This window comes from Drosophila ananassae, chromosome 2R (assembly GCF_017639315.1).
Source record: "Drosophila ananassae strain 14024-0371.13 chromosome 2R, ASM1763931v2, whole genome shotgun sequence".
Taxonomy (NCBI): Eukaryota; Metazoa; Arthropoda; class Insecta; order Diptera; family Drosophilidae; genus Drosophila; species Drosophila ananassae.
In genome coordinates this window covers 3,753,252-3,774,700 of record NC_057928.1, presented here as the reverse complement: position 1 = coordinate 3,774,700, position 21,449 = coordinate 3,753,252, and the positions used below count along the sequence as shown (strand labels likewise).

The following is a 21,449-nucleotide window of genomic DNA, read 5'->3' as shown; positions in this document are numbered from 1 at the left end:
GGTAGCACTTGCTTGTTGCTAATTGGAGCTGAATTATTTTACAAGCCGCTTTGTGTGGGGCAAATTCATTTATCTCCTGGTTTGCTTCCAGGTGAAGGCCGTGTTAACGTCCTTATGGCAGCTGAGCGGTCACTACTGGTTAACACCCAAGGTCCTTTCGATAAGCGGCTCAATCAACATCTTCGCCAGTTTTGGGAAGTGGAAAATTGCACCGATTCGGTTAAAGGGTGGAGCCTATACAGTCAGGTTGCCAATTAAACATAACTCTGGGGTACTGAACGACTCGTACTCGTAAGCTCTACGTCGTTTCCAGTCGTAAGAGAGGAAATTGTCTCATCAGCCCGAACTACGCGCTCATTATTCGGCCTTTATAAAGGAGTATCTTAACCTAGGTCGTATGTCCCTCGTTCTGTCAGAGTTGCATCGAGCATGCAAATTTTTTTCTATAACAAATAAATGCGTGAGTTGTTTTTGGATGAAGCGTCGTGTATTGGGAATGGCATGCTCCTTCGACGTAACCGGCAGTGATTTTTGCGGTCCTTTCTTTTATAAGTCGGAGGGTCGCAACAAGGCCAGCATAAAATTATACACCAGCGTTTTCATCTGTTTCACGACAGAGGCCAATTAGAGCTTGTGAAGGATCTGTCCACCGCCGCCTTCTGCATGCACTGAGGAGATTCATTTCCATCGGAAGGAAATGGTCGTTAGATATGACGGAGTATGTCGGGTGACTCCACTAAGGACGGCGTACAAAGCTACAAGGCGGGCAGTAAATAAATTTTGCTTGCTGCCCCTTCAAGATGCTGTTGAAAACTCATCTTCCAACGGTGGGAGCAGGTGGGAGCAGCCGCCGCAAGTCTGGTCGGCGATAATTTATATATATAGATCAAACTGCATTTGCTGTTCGGAATAGATTAAAAAGTGGACGAGGCCAAATCATAAGGTGTTACAGTTTTATCCACTATGTTCATGGACATGGTGAGTTACAATAGTTGTCGAAGTAAGGAGTTCGATCGAGGCAGGGTAAATTAAATTACTTCGCCACTGCAACATTTCTGCAAGAGATTTTTTCGCTTTCTTAGCATGGCTTTAGTACCTGTACAAGTCCTTTATTACCATGTAGTTTGAACAGTAGGGTGATGTCATATAACTATTAATAAACCTCAAATATGTCCGTTTAATTGATTAGGGCGTTTAGCTTTTATTCTCTTTTTAGTTTCTTTTATATCATATAACTATCCAAACGAATTAGTTTTCGTCAACAAAGTACTTTTAAGTATAGGTAAAAAATATTTGCCTTAAAGTTACGGGCATACACGAATATGAAATCGGAATATAGATTAGAAACAATCTACAAAAAACTAGGATACCATTAGAGCATAGAAGGCTAGGAATAAAAAATATATATTTCAAAATAAAGTATTATACAATACTAGCTGTCCCGGCAGACTTCGTACTGCCAGCTGTTGTTTTTTTTTTGTTGCGTTCAGAATCTTCTTTTGTGACAAAACTTAAAAGTTTTCAAACTTAAAAAAATTATCTGATACAGTAAGAACTGAAGATAGCTAAAATTAAGTTTCGCGGAGCTATCATTTTAATCATTTTCAATCCCAAAAATTAAAGAGTACCCTCTTATTTTATTCAACTTCATTTATTGAATAAAACCATAAAGTTTTATAATTATTTTCGATACATCATGTTGCTTACTTATAAAGAGTTTTCCTGAAATATTGGCTATTTATAAAATTTAAATTTGATATTCACAGACACACACTGTTAAAATACAGTGTGTTAATTAATTAAAAGCTTTCTCATAAACTATATTTTTTGTTTTATTTTGTGGTGCGTAAATAAACAAAGAAGACGGTTTTCCGACGCCCGAACACGCGACGTCTAATTGTCCATGCGCGAAATAGGGAAACTCCAAGTTGATTCCACAAACTTCTAACGATTGTCCTTCCGATTTATTTATAGTCATCGCAAAATCCAGACGTACTGGAAATTGTAAGCGTTTAAAATCGAATGGTGTGTCCGTTGGAATCATTGGTATCCGCGGGATCAAGACATCCTCTCCTTTGTATTTTCCTTTTATGATTGTTGTCTCAATGACGTTATTCATCAGTCTTTTCACAGCCAGTCTTCCAGTATTATGGCTATCAGATGGCATCCGATCCAATGCTATTTTGATCATGTTTACTAAATTGTTATTCTGATGAAGAAACATTTGTAATTGTTGGACAATGGTTCTCTTTACTGTTGGTTTGTGAGCACAACGAATATTAATTTCCGCATCTGAATTGCCCATAAAATAAATTTGTAAAAATTGATGATCTGCATCAGGTAGTGGTATCAGAGTTCCCAGTAAGTGATAAAATTGTCCTTGTATCTGTGATTTTTCAAAATTTGGCCATTAATTATTTCCTATATATATATTTGAATACAAACTTGAATATTTTTATATAATACCTTAAAAGTGGCCATGAAATTGGCTTGTATAATATGTGTAGCACCAAATGATGGCATCTGAACACAGTTGTTATATTTCTGAATGTTGGTCAAGAAGTGCTTCGAATCATTTCTGGTGGTGGGACCAATTGTGGCAATTTTACTTTGCCTTCAGCGCAACATAATCCAGTAGATTTACCAGTGTACTTTAACGCCTTACAATATTTACAAATTGTTTTCATATCCCCAATTTTTACTGATTTGTCGGCACAATAATCAATTGCCGGATCATAGTGGAATGCAGCTCGTTCAAGAATCACAGGAGCACTGCGTCTGCGGATTCGCTTAGTTTCATTATGTCTAGCTTGCTGTTGATGTGTTTAATGTGCACGAACTCGTTGCATTCTAAGCCTATCTCCTACATTGCCACTCACTAAAGAACGCAATTCTGACATAGCAATACGACTATTTTCTTTATCTGTGCGGTTAGCACTTGAGGTAGCTCTTCGCACATTTAATTGACTACGACGACCTAAGTCAGGCCGTCTTCTCCTCGGCATCGTAAATTGTAATTAATCAAAGTGAGAAAATTTCCCGCAAAATTTGAGAAGTGAGAAAATTTCAAATTAACATTTTTTCCAATTTTTTTCAAAATTTTTCAGTAAACACAATATTGGTTTGTCACATAAAATTAACTGAGCAGAGAACAATGAGTAGCTGTTAAACAATGTATCACGTACCGGCGCCTACTATTATTGTAGAAAAAAGAGAAATTAAAAATGTTGTCTAAAAAATAAAAATAAAAATTTAGGGGTGGACTACCCCTAACATTTAGGGGGATGAAAAATAGATGTTGGCCGATTCTCATAGATACCGGATAAGCACAAAAAATTTCATCAAAATCGGTCAAGCCGTTTCGGAGGAGTATGGCAACGAAAACTGTGACACGAGAATTTTATATATTAGATTATATAACATGACATTAATTATAAAAAGTCTATTTTGGTCTATTTGATATTAAGAAATGGAAATAACACAATAATAATAATAATAATATAATAACAAACAAGAAAGAAACGCTAATTTCGGGTGGAGCCGAAGTTGATATATCCTTGCAGATAAGTAGCAGCTTATATTATAATATATGTATCGGATCATATATTGTTGGCCGATCCAGAGAATTTTACCATCAAATAAATTTTTTAATAAAAATTTTGGAAAGTTATGTTTAAAACTGAGAGACTAGTTTGCGTAGAAACAGACAGACGGGCATGCTCATCACCTCCTGAGTCGAGGTGATCCTGATCAAGAATATACTTTTTAGGGTCGGAGATGTTTTCTTCACTGCGTTGCACACTTTTAACCAAAATATAATACCCTCTGCAAGGCTATGAAAAGGATAAAAAGTTCATAAGAAAAATAAAAATCCTTTCCCTAGAAAAACTTCTCTAAGGAAAGGAAAGCTAACGGCGGTGCTGAAGTTGATATATTCTTGCAGGTGAACACAACATATCATAAGCATCAAGGAGGGAAAGAAGCTTCCCAAAGGAAGTTTGAACTCAAGTTCTTGAAGCTAAGCAAAAAATCGCAAGGTCCAGATCCGTTTGTGTGTCGTGAAGGAAGGCTCCATATCCTACCAGGCATTCGGAGCAGCAGTAAATAGTGAGCACCACACAGTGAGAGAAACGACTGGTTTAGCGGCGATAAATTCAAATTTTACCTTTAATTTTGCGCCAATATCATTTTGTAATAGATTACAAATATAGATTATAATAGATAAGATAAAAACACTTTTCGTTTCGCATTTGTCTTTATATTCGCTTCGCTGTAAAGCTTCAAATACAACATATGTACCATCAGCTGCTATTAACCGGTTTTCTGCAAATTTTGACGACACGCTAATATTTTCATAAATTTTTCTTTTATGAAAATGTTTTCTATTATAAATAAAAATGGAAAGAAAATGTTTTCTATTATATACAAAAGAAGGTATGACATTATGATGTGACCTGTAAAAATTAATGCATGTGACCTGTGATTTCGTTTTGTTCCAAAACCGGGCTGAATATGAATATTTTTTTTTAAAGTTCATCAACGTTTTGTGCTGCGAAAATTTCAAAATTGAGCCGCATATTCCCGCATATTATTTTCAAATCCATTTTTTTATGTCCAACGTCAGTGTCCAAGCGAGTACATTTTTATACCCTTGAAGAGGGTATTATAATTTTGGTCAAAACTTCCAGATCAAAAGTTTCTCCGACCCTATAAAGTATAAAATATATATTTTTTTATCAGGATCACCCCCTGAGTCGATATAAGCATGTCCGTCTGTCTGTTTCTACGCAAACTAGTCTCTCAGTTTTAAAGCCATCGAGTTGAAACTTTGCACACACCCTTCTTTTCTTTGCAGGCAGTATATAAGTTGGAACGGGATCGGTCGACAATATCCAATAGCTGCCATATACATGATTGATTGGAAATGCCATAACGTCAAGTTAGAAGGATGGGACTTTCTATGCATTCTAATTTGGGCAAACTGATACGATCTGCCAAACTTCATAAGGATCGACCGTCTATATCCTATAGCTGGCATATAACTGATTGATCGGATATGTCATAACTTGCTTGTTTTTCAAGTTAGAAGCATGGGGGCTTCAATGGATGCAAGGATATACATATAAACTTCGGCTCCGCCCGAAGTTAGCTTTTCTTTCTTGTTCTATATGGCAAAAAGAAAAAGATATTTCCAAAAAAATCTTTTGGCTGTGAACACATACATCTATGGTAATATCATTGCTAAAACTATTTATGGAGATCATAAAATAATTTTTTTTTTTAACACAATAAAACAATAATAAATCCCCGCTAAACCAGTCGTTTCTCCCACTGTGCAGCGGCGACAACAGCAGCTTTCGATAAGCGCAGAGCTATAGCAGCAGAAAGCCGCGCGACTTAGTTTTAGCGACGCGAAAGCAGAAGCAAACGGCACGAGCGCGCAGTTCCGAAGGAAACCACGAACCGAACCGGCTGCCGGGTACCACGCATTCTTCCTCGTGTAGTCCTGGGGAGTAGAAATCTTGGCGACCGACCCGGTTCACTCACGGGTGAGCGTCGGGAAGACAAGCGCCGGGGGCGAAGACGAGCAGGAATCGTCGAAGAAACATCAAAGATCTGGCGTAGGATGAGAACAATTTGTAATAAAATTATTACAATGTGAAGAATAAAACCCGTTGAATAAAAGAGGCATAAAAACCATACAATCCTCTGCACGGGTATGACAATTTGTTATAGACATTTTTATTTTTTTATTTTTGTTAAGTTACTGGGCATTTCGGATAGCTGCGATTAAGAATTCGAGTTTTTAATAAAATACAAATTCTATACGATTTAAATATAAGAGTAATGTAGCGTTAATAGATCAATAGTCACTTTGGACAGCAGTCCACGAGGTGACGACCTGCATGCCTTGGCGTGCGCGAGGAGACTCTATATATAGCCGAAGAATTACAAAGTTTCTGTAGGCATCCGATCTTAATGAAAGGTATTGTTCGGAAGGTATAATCAATACCATCCGATCAATACCAATCGAAAGGTATTGTTTTAATTGTCGATTGATACCTCAACCGACCCAATTTTCTTTCAGAAGTTATTCAAGAAAGTTATTTTCAATCCTGAAAAAAATTGGAGATGTTAGTAACAAACATATGAGCAACTAATAAAAAAAAATGCATAATTTTATAATCACAAAAGATAATAAAGCTTTACACCGTTGAAAAGGATTTTTAAATACATATCTATTAAAGGTGCAGCCACCTGTGAAGCTTGGTGTTACGTACACATACATACTCATACGTAGTACGAACTAGACGTCTGCATGATTACATTCATAACATACGTCTAAATGAGTACATTCGAATGGAATAGAATGGAGTGAGAGGAACGATGCATCGTGGTTTCCATGGAAATAAAAAAACATTGAATGAGTGCAAGCATGTGTTCCTCTCTTCATTTGAGACATCAAACGAAATGAGAGAGAATGAACGAAACGAAAAGTGAAATGACAGATTTGGCAATGTCTTGTATACCCGAATCATTCGAGTTGTTTCTTATGATTTGGGCACATTCCCTTTCTGAGAGCTGCAGCAAAAAGACGGAAATATGTACAATCAATTTATAAAAGAAACCGACGAGCTTGTATGTATATATTTTTTCCGCTATTGCACAAAAGCAGCGCGGTTTCGGAACGCACCTTTTCAAACGCAAGAAATTTAATAACAGAGAAGCGTTGTCAAATATCCACTAACTCAGAAAATATCAACAAAACAATGTTTTTGCATTCCAATTTAAATAAGTTATAAGTTATCGTTAATTTAGAAATAAATAAAATAAAAAACAATAAATATAAAGCTTTTTCGGACTCGAAGAAAATTCACTGCATTTAATTTGTTTTTATTTCCTTTTATTTACATTTGCAACTCGAATCATTCGAATGAAACGTCTCTGTTTTCAACGTTCTCAATTCACTCTATTCGTTTCCTTCTTCTTGATCTTTGTGCAAATGAGTAAGCGTAAGAGAGCCAACCCCCTCACATCATGTTGGCTTTGCTCTCAAATTCACTCAACTCATTTTTAGCATTGTGCAATGCACATTGAATGTGTGTTTTTTGCCACTCATGCAGATTGCCACTCACGGCAAAGTTATGCCAATTCCGATCGTTCAGTTATATGGCAGCTATAGCATATAGTCGCCCGATCCTTATGAAATTTGGCAATTTGGATTACTTTGCGCAAAATGGTATATACCAAGTCCCATCTTTGTAACTTTAAAAACACCAAAGTTATGCCAATTCTGATCGTTCTATGACATTGTAGATAAGATATTCTGGCCAAATATAGCATGTTTGGAAAGTCCATGGCATGGCACAACCTTGCTATTTTTAAAGAAGCTTGGGGCTGTTTGAAAACATGATACCCAACTGCAAGGGTATATAAACTTTGGCTCCGCCCGAAGTTAGTTTTTCTTTCTTATTTAGATACTCATTGCCTTGACTATAAATTAATTAATTAATTATTTTCGTTGTTTTAAAATAAATAAATTATTTAATTATTAAAATATATAAATTTTTAGTAGTACTTAAAAATGTTATTATAAAAGTAATATTTATTAAATTAACTAATTATTTTCGTTTTCGTTTTTTATCGAAATTAAAATTTATTTTATTTAATTAATTAACAACTTTAAATAAATAATTTTAAATATTAAAATTTGCATCGCTCTCGCTTCTTTTTAGAAACGAAATAATTTTTATAGAATGGAGATTTAAAAAGATCAAATGTTAAAGTAAAAAGCATTCGCCGATTAGAGGAACGTTTGGAAGCTGGATCACTTCCTCTACAAAAAAACGAGCTAGAGTGCAGGCATCAGGTTTTAGATGAGAAAATTTTTAAAGCAAATTAGTTGCAAGACCAGATCGAGTGATTACATGAAATGGATGAATTTGGAGCCGAGTTGGAAGAATTAGCAATAACAACCAAAGCAAGGGTAATGACCTTATGTAATGACCTGGACCTTATGTCCAGCTACTGCAGTTTCTGCAGCCCCAACTCGAGCTCGACTTTCCAGATTGGCATTACCAAAATTCACTAATAATTATTCGGAGTTCAAAAATGTTATATGTCTTTTCGAGATCTTAGTACACAAAGATGTGAACATTACTGTTATCGAGAAGTTTATGATTCAATTTCATGCCTGTCTGGTGAAGCCTTAGGAACTAGGAACTCAAGGAATTCCTGGTCACCGAGAGTAATTATGACGTAGCTATCGCTAGTCTAAAAAGAGTCTATGAATAACGTAAATGATGTCTCGTCTTTGCGAACCAAATATGTAAATTTTTCAGCCTCCCGAAAATTTCCGTGCCGTCTGCGTCGTCGTTGAGGGGTCTCATCGACACTGTGGTATTGATTAGGACTATTGTTGTAAAAAGGCCTCCCAGGTATTCCACAATTAAATAATAACAATAGTTTTCTAATTTTTCTTTTTTTTTTTACTTTTTAACACAACTGGTCTGTTTCAAGTATGAGACTAAAGTGAAGTAAAAGTCAAGCAATAGAAATTAGTACACCTTTTGTGTTACCAGCTTGTGTTTGGTCAAGAATCTTTTGCTTATATAAAGTTAGTGTTATTCAATACACCTCCTCAAAAGATACATTGAACAATTTAAAAAAAAAGTTAGTGTTTCAACAAGAAAGGAAAGCTAACTTCGGGCGGAGCCGAAGTTGATATACCCTTGCAGTTCAGTCGCAGTCCGCTAGGTGGCGCCATCCATCTTATTTTATTAGATATATAGCGGATCGCTTATAGTCGGCCGATCCTTATGTTGGCAGATCAGATTGTTTTCCCCAAAATAGAATCTGTACCAAATCCCATCTTTCTAACTTAAAAAACACCAAAGTTATGCCAATTTCGATCGTTGTATGACAGCTATAGGATATAGTCGGCCGATCCTTATGAAATGTTGTACATAAGACATTTTGGTCAAACATAACATGTGTGGAAAGTCCCAACCCTCTAACTTAAAAAACACCAAAGTTATGGCATTTCCGATCAATCAGTTATATGGCAGCTATAGGATATAGTCGACCGATCCCGGCCGTTCCGACTTATATACTGCCTGCAAAGGAAAGAAGGATGTGTGCAAAGTTTCAACTCGATAGCTCTAAAACTGAGAGACTAGTTTGCAAAGAAACAGACAGACGGAGATTTAAAAAGATCAAATGTTAAAGTAAAAAGCATTCGCCGATTAGAGGAACGTTTGGAAGCTGGATCACTTCCTCTACAAAAAAACGAGCTAGAGTGCAGGCATCAGGTTTTAGATGAGAAAATTTTTAAAGCAAATTAGTTGCAAGACCAGATCGAGTGATTACATGAAATGGATGAATTTGGAGCCGAGTTGGAAGAATTAGCAATAACAACCAAAGCAAGGGTAATGACCTTATGTAATGACCTGGACCTTATGTCCAGCTACTGCAGTTTCTGCAGCCCCAACTCGAGCTCGACTTTCCAGATTGACATTACCAAAATTCACTAATAATTATTCGGAGTTCAAAAATGTTATATGTCTTTTCGAGATCTTAGTACACAAAGATGTGAACATTACTGTTATCGAGAAGTTTATGATTCAATTTCATGCCTGTCTGGTGAAGCCTTAGGAACTAGGAACTCAAGGAATTCCTGGTCACCGAGAGTAATTATGACGTAGCTATCGCTAGTCTAAAAAGAGTCTATGAATAACGTAAATGATGTCTCGTCTTTGCGAACCAAATATGTAAATTTTTCAGCCTCCCGAAAATTTCCGTGCCGTCTGCGTCGTCGTTGAGGGGTCTCATCGACACTGTGGTATTGATTAGGACTATTGTTGTAAAAAGGCCTCCCAGGTATTCCACAATTAAATAATAACAATAGTTTTCTAATTTTTCTTTTTTTTTTTACTTTTTAACACAACTGGTCTGTTTCAAGTATGAGACTAAAGTGAAGTAAAAGTCAAGCAATAGAAATTAGTACACCTTTTGTGTTACCAGCTTGTGTTTGGTCAAGAATCTTTTGCTTATATAAAGTTAGTGTTATTCAATACACCTCCTCAAAAGATACATTGAACAATTTAAAAAAAAAGTTAGTGTTTCAACAAGAAAGGAAAGCTAACTTCGGGCGGAGCCGAAGTTGATATACCCTTGCAGTTCAGTCGCAGTCCGCTAGGTGGCGCCATCCATCTTATTTTATTAGATATATAGCGGATCGCTTATAGTCGGCCGATCCTTATGTTGGCAGATCAGATTGTTTTCCCCAAAATAGAATCTGTACCAAATCCCATCTTTCTAACTTAAAAAACACCAAAGTTATGCCAATTTCGATCGTTGTATGACAGCTATAGGATATAGTCGGCCGATCCTTATGAAATTTTGTACATAAGACATTTTGGTCAAACATAACATGTGTGGAAAGTCCCAACCCTCTAACTTAAAAAACACCAAAGTTATGGCATTTCCGATCAATCAGTTATATGGCAGCTATAGGATATAGTCGACCGATCCCGGCCGTTCCGACTTATATACTGCCTGCAAAGGAAAGAAGGATGTGTGCAAAGTTTCAACTCGATAGCTCTAAAACTGAGAGACTAGTTTGCAAAGAAACAGACAGACGGACAGACGGACATGCTCATATCGACTCAGGAGGTGATCCTAATCAAGAATATATATACTTCTTAGGGTCGGAGATGTCTCCTTCACTGCGTTGCACACTTTTGACCAAAATTATAATACCCTCTGCAAGGGTATAATAATACTTTTATTCGGACATTTGGGTATTCTGGAAACAACACAAATGATCCACATTCGTTGTTGGCACCTAGTGCCAAGACCTACTACCCTATATGCACACTTAGTAATTTGATCCAATCAATATGCATCAGCATGTCGCAATATACAAACCCACTAACCGATTTTCTCACCTATAAACAATTAGTAATAAGCATAAAACTATATCCAACCTATTAACCCAGCACTAATAGACGGCGCCAAAAGCAGAAGCAGCATATCAGCGGGAAGAATAACCGACTGACCGATGCAAGTAAAAACCAGCCAGCTAAGCCGAAATGCGCAAGCAGTACATGAACAAACAATCTGAGTCAGCAGACTCAGAGGTGGGTGACCCTGGCATTAACCTTAGTTTAGCACGTCCAGAACTTTGACCTTTCTTAGATTTAATGATGTATAATTAAGCATCTTATATAAGAGTTATTCTTCTGAAATAAAGACAGTTCCGAAATCAGAGTCAATCGTCTCGTTACTCAGTGTCCACGGCACTTAAAATCAACCTACTTCTAGTGATCCTGTGTAAAACGGTTCACAAGTAGAATCCGCGGCATACCAGTCTACTTCTAGTGTTGCTACCGTAAAACCGGACCACAAGTAGACCCCGCGTCATATCATTACTCCGAGTGTTGCTCCCTTGAAACGGACCACGAGGAGATCTCGCGGCATACCAGTCTAGCTCGAGTGTTGCTACCGTAAAACCGGACCACCAGCCGACCCCGCACTATCTAACCTACTTCGAGTGTTGCTCCCGTGAAACGGACCGCCAGTAGGACCGGCCGATAAGGAATCCGCCGAACCACCATCCCACCGGTACTTGAGGAAAACCACCCCAGGACTTCAAGCACGCCACATCAACTCATGCCTGATCACAGCAAGCGTCTGGCCAACCCGAGCAGTCCCTTGCAGAATCCAGGTAAATTTAGTCAGGACTATTTACGGTTTTGACTACGACTCCGGGACCTACCGTTACTCCCGTGAGTTCAAGTTTGACGTAGTTGCCGCATAACGCTCTACGGACGAACATTTGGTGACCCCGACGTGATCCTTTAGGATCACAACTTGAACACAAACCTCAACGCAATTTAACTCAAAAAAAAAAAAAAAAAAAAAAAAAAAAAAAAAAACAAAGGGAGAGAGGAGAGATACATTGCAACAATGGGATCAGAATCAAACCCCGTAATCCAAATGCTCATTGATGAGCAAATTGAAAGCAACATAGTCATCCAAAGGCTAATAAGAAACTTCACTAAGGACTCTGCAGAGCGTAAACTCAAGGGAGGATACTTCGAAGAGAAACTCAGACAGCTCACTCACTCATGGACCCAGTTTAAAAAAAATGATGCCAAGCTCAAGGAGCTAGCACTAAGTCCTGAGAATGAGTATTTCACAAAGGCAAAAGCGCTAGAAGAGCTTGTGAAAAAATATGAAGCAATATTTTCGGATGGAATCCCATCAGTGTCAGGCCCGTCACAAAGGCCCCGGAAAACAGGCGAAAATCTCGAGCCAAAGGCACAATCATCACGAGGAAACGAAGGAGAAGACCTTCGATTAACATCATTAAAACGAAGACATGAAGGACGATTAGACGATATGGAAGACTTGCTGTGCAACCGCACCGAAGGACGGGAAGTGTCCACACACGTCAGACAACACATGAAGGAGCTATGGAAGGAAATCGTCACGGGATACCATGATCTCATCGACCTGGAACCAGCCATAAAAAATGATGGACACACCGATGACAGATTTCAGGTTGTACGAGCAGAATATTTTTCGTTTTTGAGCGAAGAATCGAAATCAACTTCAGCATCAACACAAAAACTCGCGATTGCACCTCCGTTTGTAATACCACCAGTAGAAATTCCAAAGTTTGACGGAGACTACCGGCATTGGCTACGATTCTACGAAATTTTTACGGAACCTAATCGCAACGTCGATTGGCGGACAGACCAGTTACCGGGATGCATGGCAACGACTAAAGAATCGATACCACAATGAACGGCTGTTGATTAAATCCGCGATTCAAGAGCTTTTCGGACACCCCAGAACAAATGGATCAGCGGACCAGCTGCGCAGCTTACATGATACCGTGCTCCGAACGGTCGCCACTCTCGACGCACTCAAAGTGTCAACAGACAACTGGGACCCAATCTTGATACACATCATTGAGGAAAGATTGGATCCACACACGCTGTCAGCTCTAGAACTAGCCGTCACCGATCCAACCAATCGACAATCTCTGAAGCAGATGTTAGAAAACCTTGAGCGTCAGGCAACCAGTCAAGTAACAATGCAGAAAAATACGTCGGCGGCTCCACTTCGATCCAGTTCATCACGATGGGTGTGTTCAGCCACAGCCCTGCTTACAGATAAGCCCACCGTTCTTTTACCAACCGCCCAAGTGGCAGTACATGGCCCAGCCGGAACCCATCAGCAATGCCGCACACTCCTAGATTCTGGATCACAGATTAACATAATCACCAGAAGGATGGCTGACACACTTGGACTACAATTGGAGCCATCAACCCTGAACATCGCTGCACTGGGAGGAACAACAACAAGATTAGGAAAAAAGGCTGTGGTGACCCTATCATCATTAACCACTGACTTCGAAGATCAAATCAACGTCGTTGTACTACCGGAAATAATGCCCAATCAACCATCCCACCCTATTCAAGCGCCAAGAAATATCTCACCTCAGTTGCGCTTAGCCGATCCTGAATTTACGCAGCCCCAGAATATTGATCTGTTGTTGGGCGCCGAAATCATCTCCCAGCTTATGAGGCCACAACAGACATATTTGGGAGAAGGACAACCACTACTAAAAAATACCGCGCTTGGATGGATTGTGATGGGGCCAGTGCGACCGGAATCAGCTCCTAATAGCAAGGCAGAACAAGTCGTCGGTAATACGACGGCTTGGACACCGGAAGCTAACGAGCCACGACAAAGTTTGAGTGCATACATCGGCAAGGAGCAAATAGTAAAATCCGGAAGAGTACATAGTTCCCCACTCGTTGCGGATCAACAAGAAGCTAACGAGCCACGACAAGATCAACAAGGAGAGCCGCAGACGGACCCCAATCCACAAGCCCAAGGTTGTCAACTCACACCTGAAGAGCACAGAGTGAAAGGGCCAGTAACCAAGGAAATTCAAGGAGTAGAAGTCACCTCCAATCTGGCATGGGTAACATGCATCTCCGAAAGGGAGCAAGAAGCAAGGTCAAGAGAGGACCAAGAGTCCTGTATGCGCACTGACCAACCAGAAAAAAGGTGTAGTACTTCATGGGATGCCCAAGGAGAATGGTTACGAGGGCGCGCAACAAGGCGAAGGAGACAACAGGTCGGATAGAATTATCGTTGGTAGAGATCTCACCCACATAATTCAAAATTTTTTTTGTAGTAACTTTAGATTTTAGTAATTAGTTTTAAGATACACAATATTTTCTAGCGCAAGGGTACACATCGGTTCACTAAGACGGTCCAACAACAACGCACAGCCCCTATTATTGAGTACCTCAATGGGGGGGGAGAATGTTGGCACCTAGTGCCAAGACCTACTACCCTATATGCACACTTAGTAATTTGATCCAATCAATATGCATCAGCATGTCGCAATATACAAACCCACTAACCGATTTTCTCACCTATAAACAATTAGTAATAAGCATAAAACTATATCCAACCTATTAACCCAGCACTAATAGACGGCGCCAAAAGCAGAAGCAGCATATCAGCGGGAAGAATAACCGACTGACCGATGCAAGTAAAAACCAGCCAGCTAAGCCGAAATGCGCAAGCAGTACATGAACAAACAATCTGAGTCAGCAGACTCAGAGGTGGGTGACCCTGGCATTAACCTTAGTTTAGCACGTCCAGAACTTTGACCTTTCTTAGATTTAATGATGTATAATTAAGCATCTTATATAAGAGTTATTCTTCTGAAATAAAGACAGTTCCGAAATCAGAGTCAATCGTCTCGTTACTCAGTGTCCACGGCACTTAAAATCAACCTACTTCTAGTGATCCTGTGTAAAACGGTTCACAAGTAGAATCCGCGGCATACCAGTCTACTTCTAGTGTTGCTACCGTAAAACCGGACCACAAGTAGACCCCGCGTCATATCATTACTCCGAGTGTTGCTCCCTTGAAACGGACCACGAGGAGATCTCGCGGCATACCAGTCTAGCTCGAGTGTTGCTACCGTAAAACCGGACCACCAGCCGACCCCGCACTATCTAACCTACTTCGAGTGTTGCTCCCGTGAAACGGACCGCCAGTAGGACCGGCCGATAAGGAATCCGCCGAACCACCATCCCACCGGTACTTGAGGAAAACCACCCCAGGACTTCAAGCACGCCACATCAACTCATGCCTGATCACAGCAAGCGTCTGGCCAACCCGAGCAGTCCCTTGCAGAATCCAGGTAAATTTAGTCAGGACTATTTACGGTTTTGACTACGACTCCGGGACCTACCGTTACTCCCGTGAGTTCAAGTTTGACGTAGTTGCCGCATAACGCTCTACGGACGAACATTTGGTGACCCCGACGTGATCCTTTAGGATCACAACTTGAACACAAACCTCAACGCAATTTAACTCAAAAAAAAAAAAAAAAAAAAAAAAAAAAAAAAAACAAAGGGAGAGAGGAGAGATACATTGCAACAATGGGATCAGAATCAAACCCCGTAATCCAAATGCTCATTGATGAGCAAATTGAAAGCAACATAGTCATCCAAAGGCTAATAAGAAACTTCACTAAGGACTCTGCAGAGCGTAAACTCAAGGGAGGATACTTCGAAGAGAAACTCAGACAGCTCACTCACTCATGGACCCAGTTTAAAAAAAATGATGCCAAGCTCAAGGAGCTAGCACTAAGTCCTGAGAATGAGTATTTCACAAAGGCAAAAGCGCTAGAAGAGCTTGTGAAAAAATATGAAGCAATATTTTCGGATGGAATCCCATCAGTGTCAGGCCCGTCACAAAGGCCCCGGAAAACAGGCGAAAATCTCGAGCCAAAGGCACAATCATCACGAGGAAACGAAGGAGAAGACCTTCGATTAACATCATTAAAACGAAGACATGAAGGACGATTAGACGATATGGAAGACTTGCTGTGCAACCGCACCGAAGGACGGGAAGTGTCCACACACGTCAGACAACACATGAAGGAGCTATGGAAGGAAATCGTCACGGGATACCATGATCTCATCGACCTGGAACCAGCCATAAAAAATGATGGACACACCGATGACAGATTTCAGGTTGTACGAGCAGAATATTTTTCGTTTTTGAGCGAAGAATCGAAATCAACTTCAGCATCAACACAAAAACTCGCGATTGCACCTCCGTTTGTAATACCACCAGTAGAAATTCCAAAGTTTGACGGAGACTACCGGCATTGGCTACGATTCTACGAAATTTTTACGGAATGCATCCACGATCAAGACTACAGTGATGCAGTAAAATACCGTCATTTGGAGAATCATGTAACAGGTGAAGCACAAAACCTAATCGCAACGTCGATTGGCGGACAGACCAGTTACCGGGATGCATGGCAACGACTAAAGAATCGATACCACAATGAACGGCTGTTGATTAAATCCGCGATTCAAGAGCTTTTCGGACACCCCAGAACAAATGGATCAGCGGACCAGCTGCGCAGCTTACATGATACCGTGCTCCGAACGGTCGCCACTCTCGACGCACTCAAAGTGTCAACAGACAACTGGGACCCAATCTTGATACACATCATTGAGGAAAGATTGGATCCACACACGCTGTCAGCTCTAGAACTAGCCGTCACCGATCCAACCAATCGACAATCTCTGAAGCAGATGTTAGAAAACCTTGAGCGTCAGGCAACCAGTCAAGTAACAATGCAGAAAAATACGTCGGCGGCTCCACTTCGATCCAGTTCATCACGATGGGTGTGTTCAGCCACAGCCCTGCTTACAGATAAGCCCACCGTTCTTTTACCAACCGCCCAAGTGGCAGTACATGGCCCAGCCGGAACCCATCAGCAATGCCGCACACTCCTAGATTCTGGATCACAGATTAACATAATCACCAGAAGGATGGCTGACACACTTGGACTACAATTGGAGCCATCAACCCTGAACATCGCTGCACTGGGAGGAACAACAACAAGATTAGGAAAAAAGGCTGTGGTGACCCTATCATCATTAACCACTGACTTCGAAGATCAAATCAACGTCGTTGTACTACCGGAAATAATGCCCAATCAACCATCCCACCCTATTCAAGCGCCAAGAAATATCTCACCTCAGTTGCGCTTAGCCGATCCTGAATTTACGCAGCCCCAGAATATTGATCTGTTGTTGGGCGCCGAAATCATCTCCCAGCTTATGAGGCCACAACAGACATATTTGGGAGAAGGACAACCACTACTAAAAAATACCGCGCTTGGATGGATTGTGATGGGGCCAGTGCGACCGGAATCAGCTCCTAATAGCAAGGCAGAACAAATCGTCGGTAATACGACGGCTTGGACACCGGAAGCTAACGAGCCACGACAAAGTTTGAGTGCATACATCGGCAAGGAGCAAATAGTAAAATCCGGAAGAGTACATAGTTCCCCACTCGTTGCGGATCAACAAGAAGCTAACGAGCCACGACAAGATCAACAAGGAGAGCCGCAGACGGACCCCAATCCACAAGCCCAAGGTTGTCAACTCACACCTGAAGAGCACAGAGTGAAAGGGCCAGTAACCAAGGAAATTCAAGGAGTAGAAGTCACCTCCAATCTGGCATGGGTAACATGCATCTCCGAAAGGGAGCAAGAAGCAAGGTCAAGAGAGGACCAAGAGTCCTGTATGCGCACTGACCAACCAGAAAAAAGGTGTAGTACTTCATGGGATGCCCAAGGAGAATGGTTACGAGGGCGCGCAACAAGGCGAAGGAGACAACAGGTCGGATAGAATTATCGTTGGTAGAGATCTCACCCACATAATTCAAAATTTTTTTTGTAGTAACTTTAGATTTTAGTAATTAGTTTTAAGATACACAATATTTTCTAGCGCAAGGGTACACATCGGTTCACTAAGACGGTCCAACAACAACGCACAGCCCCTATTATTGAGTACCTCAATGGGGGGGGAGAATGTTGGCACCTAGTGCCAAGACCTACTACCCTATATGCACACTTAGTAATTTGATCCAATCAATATGCATCAGCATGTCGCAATATACAAACCCACTAACCGATTTTCTCACCTATAAACAATTAGTAATAAGCATAAAACTATATCCAACCTATTAACCCAGCACTAATAGACGGCGCCAAAAGCAGAAGCAGCATATCAGCGGGAAGAATAACCGACTGACCGATGCAAGTAAAAACCAGCCAGCTAAGCCGAAATGCGCAAGCAGTACATGAACAAACAATCTGAGTCAGCAGACTCAGAGGTGGGTGACCCTGGCATTAACCTTAGTTTAGCACGTCCAGAACTTTGACCTTTCTTAGATTTAATGATGTATAATTAAGCATCTTATATAAGAGTTATTCTTCTGAAATAAAGACAGTTCCGAAATCAGAGTCAATCGTCTCGTTACTCAGTGTCCACGGCACTTAAAATCAACCTACTTCTAGTGATCCTGTGTAAAACGGTTCACAAGTAGAATCCGCGGCATACCAGTCTACTTCTAGTGTTGCTACCGTAAAACCGGACCACAAGTAGACCCCGCGTCATATCATTACTCCGAGTGTTGCTCCCTTGAAACGGACCACGAGGAGATCTCGCGGCATACCAGTCTAGCTCGAGTGTTGCTACCGTAAAACCGGACCACCAGCCGACCCCGCACTATCTAACCTACTTCGAGTGTTGCTCCCGTGAAACGGACCGCCAGTAGGACCGGCCGATAAGGAATCCGCCGAACCACCATCCCACCGGTACTTGAGGAAAACCACCCCAGGACTTCAAGCACGCCACATCAACTCATGCCTGATCACAGCAAGCGTCTGGCCAACCCGAGCAGTCCCTTGCAGAATCCAGGTAAATTTAGTCAGGACTATTTACGGTTTTGACTACGACTCCGGGACCTACCGTTACTCCCGTGAGTTCAAGTTTGACGTAGTTGCCGCATAACGCTCTACGGACGAACATTTGGTGACCCCGACGTGATCCTTTAGGATCACAACTTGAACACAAACCTCAACGCAATTTAACTCAAAAAAAAAAAAAAAAAAAAAAAAAAAAAAAAAACAAAGGGAGAGAGGAGAGATACATTGCAACAATGGGATCAGAATCAAACCCCGTAATCCAAATGCTCATTGATGAGCAAATTGAAAGCAACATAGTCATCCAAAGGCTAATAAGAAACTTCACTAAGGACTCTGCAGAGCGTAAACTCAAGGGAGGATACTTCGAAGAGAAACTCAGACAGCTCACTCACTCATGGACCCAGTTTAAAAAAAATGATGCCAAGCTCAAGGAGCTAGCACTAAGTCCTGAGAATGAGTATTTCACAAAGGCAAAAGCGCTAGAAGAGCTTGTGAAAAAATATGAAGCAATATTTTCGGATGGAATCCCATCAGTGTCAGGCCCGTCACAAAGGCCCCGGAAAACAGGCGAAAATCTCGAGCCAAAGGCACAATCATCACGAGGAAACGAAGGAGAAGACCTTCGATTAACATCATTAAAACGAAGACATGAAGGACGATTAGACGATATGGAAGACTTGCTGTGCAACCGCACCGAAGGACGGGAAGTGTCCACACACGTCAGACAACACATGAAGGAGCTATGGAAGGAAATCGTCACGGGATACCATGATCTCATCGACCTGGAACCAGCCATAAAAAATGATGGACACACCGATGACAGATTTCAGGTTGTACGAGCAGAATATTTTTCGTTTTTGAGCGAAGAATCGAAATCAACTTCAGCATCAACACAAAAACTCGCGATTGCACCTCCGTTTGTAATACCACCAGTAGAAATTCCAAAGTTTGACGGAGACTACCGGCATTGGCTACGATTCTACGAAATTTTTACGGAATGCATCCACGATCAAGACTACAGTGATGCAGTAAAATACCGTCATTTGGAGAATCATGTAACAGGTGAAGCACAAAACCTAATCGCAACGTCGATTGGCGGACAGACCAGTTACCGGGATGCATGGCAACGACTAAAGAATCGATACCACAATGAACGGCTGTTGATTAAATCCGCGATTCAAGAGCTTTTCGGACACCCCAGAACAAATGGATCAGCGGACCAGCTGCGCAGCTTACATGATACCGTGCTCCGAACGGTCGCCACTCTCGACGCACTCAAAGTGTCAACAGACAACTGGGACCCAATCTTGATACACATCATTGAGGAAAGATTGGATCCACACACGCTGTCAGCTCTAGAACTAGCCGTCACCGATCCAACCAATCGACAATCTCTGAAGCAGATGTTAGAAAACCTTGAGCGTCAGGCAACCAGTCAAGTAACAATGCAGAAAAATACGTCGGCGGCTCCACTTCGATCCAGTTCATCACGATGGGTGTGTTCAGCCACAGCCCTGCTTACAGATAAGCCCACCGTTCTTTTACCAACCGCCCAAGTGGCAGTACATGGCCCAGCCGGAACCCATCAGCAATGCCGCACACTCCTAGATTCTGGATCACAGATTAACATAATCACCAGAAGGATGGCTGACACACTTGGACTACAATTGGAGCCATCAACCCTGAACATCGCTGCACTGGGAGGAACAACAACAAGATTAGGAAAAAAGGCTGTGGTGACCCTATCATCATTAACCACTGACTTCGAAGATCAAATCAACGTCGTTGTACTACCGGAAATAATGCCCAATCAACCATCCCACCCTATTCAAGCGCCAAGAAATATCTCACCTCAGTTGCGCTTAGCCGATCCTGAATTTACGCAGCCCCAGAATATTGATCTGTTGTTGGGCGCCGAAATCATCTCCCAGCTTATGAGGCCACAACAGACATATTTGGGAGAAGGACAACCACTACTAAAAAATACCGCGCTTGGATGGATTGTGATGGGGCCAGTGCGACCGGAATCAGCTCCTAATAGCAAGGCAGAACAAGTCGTCGGTAATACGACGGCTTGGACACCGGAAGCTAACGAGCCACGACAAAGTTTGAGTGCATACATCGGCAAGGAGCAAATAGTAAAATCCGGAAGAGTACATAGTTCCCCACTCGTTGCGGATCAACAAGAAGCTAACGAGCCACGACAAGATCAACAAGGAGAGCCGCAGACGGACCCCAATCCACAAGCCCAAGGTTGTCAACTCACACCTGAAGAGCACAGAGTGAAAGGGCCAGTAACCAAGGAAATTCAAGGAGTAGAAGTCACCTCCAATCTGGCATGGGTAACATGCATCTCCGAAAGGGAGCAAGAAGCAAGGTCAAGAGAGGACCAAGAGTCCTGTATGCGCACTGACCAACCAGAAAAAAGGTGTAGTACTTCATGGGATGCCCAAGGAGAATGGTTACGAGGGCGCGCAACAAGGCGAAGGAGACAACAGGTCGGATAGAATTATCGTTGGTAGAGATCTCACCCACATAATTCAAAATTTTTTTTGTAGTAACTTTAGATTTTAGTAATTAGTTTTAAGATACACAATATTTTCTAGCGCAA

The 21,449-nt window shown here is 41.3% G+C and overlaps 1 protein-coding gene and 1 long non-coding RNA gene across 5 annotated transcripts in view; both read right to left on the bottom strand.

Annotated features, from left to right (window-relative positions):
* LOC26514902 (proton-associated sugar transporter A) overlaps nt 1-21,449 on the bottom strand; it is a 226,373-nt gene that overhangs the window by 190,870 nt on the left and 14,054 nt on the right. The gene's annotated exons all lie outside the window — the stretch shown is intronic.
* On the bottom strand, nt 1,815-2,992 carry LOC116655755. The gene is made up of 2 exons (XR_004310801.2): nt 2,467-2,992; nt 1,815-2,386 (listed from the first exon to the last, which is right to left on the bottom strand). It is a non-coding gene; the product is annotated as an uncharacterized LOC116655755 (long non-coding RNA).